The 4396-nt window shown below is 34.3% G+C and overlaps 1 non-coding gene across 1 annotated transcript; it reads left to right on the forward strand.

Annotated features, from left to right (window-relative positions):
- Positions 1-793: 793 nt before the first annotated feature.
- Positions 794-901, forward strand: LOC126025262 (U6 spliceosomal RNA). The gene has a single exon (XR_007501296.1). It is a non-coding gene; the product is annotated as a U6 spliceosomal RNA (small nuclear RNA).
- The last annotated feature ends 3495 nt before the right edge of the window (positions 902-4396 follow it).

Below are 4396 nucleotides of genomic sequence, written 5' to 3' on the forward strand. Positions count from 1 at the left end.
CTCTTGAAAGGTTTGAAAAAATTTGTTAGTGAATCCATTTGGGCCTGGACTTTTGTTTTGGAGAAGACTTTTATAACCATTTTAATTTCCTCAGTAGTGATGGGCCTGTTTAGATATGCTAGATCATCCTGGTGTAATCATGGAAGATTATAAAAGTCCAAAAATTCACCCATTTTTTTCTTTCTTTCTTTCTTTTTTTTTTTTTTTTTTTTTTTTTTGTAGTTTTGGGTCACACCCGGCAGCGCTCAGGGGTTATTCCTGGCTCCAGGCTCAGAAATCGCTCCTGGCAGGCACGGGGGACCATATGGGGCACCGGGATTCGAACCGATGACCTCCTGCATGAAAGGCAAACGCCTTACCTCCATGCTATCTCTCCGGCCCCTCATCCATTTTTTTTCAAGTTCTCATGTTTTGTGGCATTGAGTTTCTTAAAGTAGTCCTCGAATTACCCTTTGAATCTCTACAATATCTATAGTGATCTCCCCCTTTTCATTTCTAATATGGTTTACTAAACCTCTCTCTCCTTTTCCTTGTGAGATTTGCTAGTGGTTTATCAATTTTGGTTATATTTTTTTAAAGAACCTACTTTTGCTTCAGTTTGATTTTTTTTTTATTTCCACTTCATTGATTTCTGCTCTAAGCTTTGTTATTTCCTTCTGCTAATCTATTTCGGACAAGTCAGCAACATGTAAAAAAGTAAACTCAGACCTTCATCTAACACCATGCTCAAAGGTCAATTCTAAATAATTAAAGATCTTTATATCAGACCTGAAACCATAAGGTATATAGAACAGTGCTCACTTCAGCAGCACAAATACTAAAATTGGAATGATATAGAGAAGACTAGTATGGCCCCTGCACAAGGATGGCACACATAAGGTATATAGAACAACACATAGATATAACACTCGTTAACATTGAGACTAAAGTCATCTCCAAGGAGGAAAAAGCACTCTCTAAATAAGTGAATTGGAGATAAACAGCTGGGACAATATTAGGCTGAGAAACTTCTGCATTTCAGAAAGAGTGATTAGGATACAGAAGCAACCCACAGAATGAGAGAAACTATTCACCCAATACTCATCACATAAGGAGCTAATATCTAAGATCTACAAGGTACTGATAAAAAGTTAAGAAGAAAGAAAAAATACATAACCCGATCAAAAAATGGGGAGAAGAATGCAACAGACACTTTCTCAAAGAAAAAATACAAATGGCCAAAAGGAACATGAAAAAGTGCTCTACATCCCTAATCATCAGGGAATTGCAAATCAAAACAACAACGAGATACCATCTCTTGCCAGAGAAACTGACATGCATCACAAAGAACAAAAACAATTAGAGGCAGGGATTTGGGAGAAGGGAGAGATGGGGGGCATTGGTGGTAGAAATGTTGTATTGGTGAAGTGGTGTGTTCTTTTTATGACTGTAACCCAACTACATTCATGCTTGTAATCCTGGTGCTTTAATAAAGATACTATTTAAAATAAAAAGAGTAAATTCTGAGCATAGTCAGATATATGACATCCACAAAAACAAACAAGTACATATATACATATATATATATAAATATATTCACATAGGAAATACTATGAATTATACATACTCATTTAAAATTAAAAGAATCATTATTGAGAATTATTTCAGTCTTCATTGCTAAAAAAAATGCTTAAAAATCTCTATGTGCTAACAGAATTTTATATGCAATTATAATAATAGGTCCCACCAACTACTAAAATACAATAATTGTTATATTTTTGTTTGCTTATTTTTGGGCCACACCCAGTGATGCTCAGGGGTTACTCCTGGCTATGCACTCAGAAATCGCTCCTGGCTTGGAGGACCATATAGGACACCGGGGGATTGAGCCATGGTCTGTCCTAGGTTAGCGCATGCAAGACATATGCCCTTCTGCTTGTGACACCACTCCAGCCTCTAAGCTTTTGTATCTAATGACAATTTTGTTACATCATTTGCTTCGAAACATTAGGTATCTTTAATACATACCAGTGTCAAAATTTGTGTGTTCCTATAGAGAGGACAACATTAAATAAAACTGGAGTTGTTATGTGGCCGCATTTGCAACAAAGTGATCCAGGAATTTGAAGCACTATTGCTAACACTAAGGCTTTTGTGTGTCATGTTTCCCTCTGCTAGAGTTTAAGGAAATATGAGAAATGAGGAGAGGATGCTCACACTCACTTCATTAAAATCTTGGTGAAATTAGACAAAATACTGTCATTCCTAGAGTTTGGGTCAGATTGGTGTCTATACAGAGAACCCTAAGGAATTGCTTGTACTTTCCTTGGTTTGTTTGTTTGTTTGTTTGTTTGGTCACACCTGGTGGTGCTCAGGTTAGAAATTGCTCTGTGCTATTTATTGCTCCTGCCTTGGGGGACCGTATGGTACTCTGGGGAATCCAACCGCAGTCTGTCCTAGAACTCTGGACCTTTTAAATTGAAACATTTTCTCAATTTTAAAGAAGACCTTATAAAAAGAAAACTTCAGAAAGTGTTGTTTTTTTTTCCAATCAATGATTTTTCAACAAGCACTCACACACTATAGCACTATAGATCTCACCATCTTAGGAAAGTGGGTTACATGATATAACTCAGTAAGTCAAAAATACAAAAAGGAAATATTGTCTATAATGTTCATAGTGATTGTCATAATTTTCCATTGCATTTAAGCTCTTTCAGCTTGCACCAAAATTAACCAAAGGAGCACAAATTCTGGATCCTTGAATACCAGTGCTCTGTAAAGATTGGTAATTAGGATGAGGCACTCTGTCATTATGCCCAATAGAAACATGTACAGTATCTAGATGGATTAACAAAGTACTAATGAAATGTGACTTGAAGAAAGTAACTCAGAAAAAATAAAAAATTATGAATTTTCAGTGTGTACTGTCATTTACTAACTGCTGTCATTTGATAATATTTAGTCACTATTTTAAAAAAATATTATATATGAACCAATACAAAAATCAGTATTTCTTTCCATTTCTTCTGTTTATCTACAAAGTAAATTCAAACTATATTGGGACCATATGAACAGTCTACCAACAGACCCCAAGTCTCCTATAGCTAACCATGCAAACTTTCTAAATTTTGGTCATTATTTTTTATGACATTTAATGATGTCCTTTGACAAGAAGTCATTTTTCAAAGCTGCTTGACTGTGTTGTCCGCATGTATCACAATTTTCAAAAATTCCATCATCTCAAGAGTCTTATCTAGTGCCACAACTACATAAAGAAGAGATGTAACATAATTTTTATTCTGTATTTCCATAAAAGTCTAGAGCCAATATGATCATCAATATAACTATTATAGATTATGGAATGTGACTAGCCTGACAAATTAAGAATTTTTATGACACTTAGTAAAAAGATTGATAAAAAGTGATTCAAAAATTGATTAAATTAATGCTTATAAATTAAGATTTTTCAGAAGGAAAATTTGATCATTTAAAAACTTTGAAATAAAATTAATTTTTCTCTATTAGCATTAGTGATGAAGGGAAAGAAAAGTCAAGTCTCCATGTCATTTTCCAATAACATTATTTTAATATATAACTAAGAGTCTAATACCTTAAATATGCCATTTAAAATATTAAAATTCTAATAGTCAGAAGGATGATACAGGAGTTAGGGTGTTTACCTTGCACATTACCAACCTGAGTTCAACTCCTAGCATCATATAGGATCCCCTAAGCCTGCTAGGAATGAGACCTGAGTTCAGAGTCAGAATTAAGTCCTGGGTGTGCTCCCGAAAAAACAGAAATATTAAATATTTTTAGCTTTTAATATAACAAAAACTTTTTAATTTTATGATTAAAATTTTGGGAGTGCCTTTTTTGCACAGAAAAATTAAGAGGATGGTGATAGAGATTCCCAATGCTGTATTACTTTTCCCTTATAATCACTATTCACAACTATAATCATTCTCCATCAGTGATTCATATTAAGTACTCACCAGTCCATGAAGCTAAGACTTTCACATAAATTTTACAACTATTTTCATACTTCCTCACCTTTCAATTTCTTTTTGCATGATAGTAATAAAAACAATTTGCTTTGGTTTGCTTTTATGGCAAAAGTTATCACTATAGAATGTGTTCAAGTTCTTTATAAAAGGACTATATTAGAAGAATAAAGAACTAAATTCTATGCCTAATCTGCTCTGTCTCATGCCTACTTAAGTTCAGATTGCTTAATATTTTGTCATTTCTTTCCCTCCTTTGATCCCTCTTCCCTTCCTTTCTTCCTTTCTTTCTTTCTTTCTTCCCTCCTTTCTTTTCCTCCTTTCCTCCTTTCACTCCTTTCTTTCTTCCCTCCTTCCCCTTTCCATACCTCCTTTCTTCTCTTTCTTTCTTCCCTCCTTCCTTCATTCCT

The sequence above is a fragment of the Suncus etruscus genome, chromosome 12 (genome assembly GCF_024139225.1).
Source record: "Suncus etruscus isolate mSunEtr1 chromosome 12, mSunEtr1.pri.cur, whole genome shotgun sequence".
Taxonomy (NCBI): Eukaryota; Metazoa; Chordata; class Mammalia; order Eulipotyphla; family Soricidae; genus Suncus; species Suncus etruscus.